The sequence below is a fragment of the Aplysia californica genome, unplaced genomic scaffold (genome assembly GCF_000002075.1).
Source record: "Aplysia californica isolate F4 #8 unplaced genomic scaffold, AplCal3.0 scaffold00769, whole genome shotgun sequence".
Taxonomy (NCBI): domain Eukaryota; kingdom Metazoa; phylum Mollusca; class Gastropoda; order Aplysiida; family Aplysiidae; genus Aplysia; species Aplysia californica.
In genome coordinates, this window is record NW_004798039.1 from 204,602 (window position 1) to 205,741 (window position 1,140).

Genomic DNA, 1,140 nt, shown 5'->3' on the forward strand with positions numbered 1-1,140 from the left:
TGCTGCTGCTGCTGCTACTGCTGCTGCTGCTGCTGCTGCTGTTGTTGTTGTTGTTGTTGTTGTTGTTGTTGTTGTTGTTGTTGTTGGTGGTGGTGGTGGTGATACTTTTGGTGACGTTTTTGATTATGGTAGTGGTGGAAGGTTTACTGTTACAACTGCTGCTACTGCTTCTGTTATAGCAGTCCTAATCTTTTCCCCTATTGGTCTTGATTTTAAAAAACCGCTTCAGTTTAATTTTCTATACAGGACATGAGAACATGAAAAAAAACTTCAATCCTCAGTGTTATCGCTGATAAATATAAAACATGTAATCTGCAGTGAGCCAATAAGATAAATTCACACATGTAAGACCATTTGTTTCCTGAAATCCGTGATCTTTATTCCTACTTTTAAAAACGTCGGGCGGAGGGGTACCATGCAAGACTTTCTGGTGCCAGTCCACTAGCAATGGCAAACACACTCACATACCGATGTCATTTTGTTGACAGTGTAAACTCATGCTTATGGACTGTCCTGTTATTACCATTTTTAGCCTTTGACTTCGAGGGCAACTGAATTCCTTGCTTTGTTCACGATGTGTGCGAACCGGCTGGGACGTGTGTTGGCATATTGTGCAGAAATATTGATCTACTGACCACTCGCTGCTCGAGTGCAGGTTGTAGGGTTTCACTGCTGTCAAAACAGGGTTCTGCAGCGAGAAGGCTTTAAAAAAGCAGATCATATTTGAGGTGAACAAACTATGGTATTGTCTGGTATGGTGTCGTACAGTCAGATGTGGTATGGCATGGCATGGTATTGCATGGTACGGTGTGGTACGGTATTGTACGGTATGGCATGGCATGGCATGGGTATGGAATGGGTCAAGAGCCACTTCCAAAATCGTTTGTTTATTTTAGACTTATGAATCCTGAACTTAACGTAGATCTCCGAAAGGATCAAGCCATGTTATGTTAGAGAGCCCCGAAAACTTTCAAGATAAATCTTGTTCTTATATGAATCTTTAAAGATTCTAACTACCATCATTTGCCCTTTGGTCCAGTACAGCACCAACTGACCTGGCAGTGTGCCTATCCAAATATCCCGCCTTCATTGTAACAACTTTCTCCATTGAGTCAAATCAAACAAGCACCCCCCCCCCCT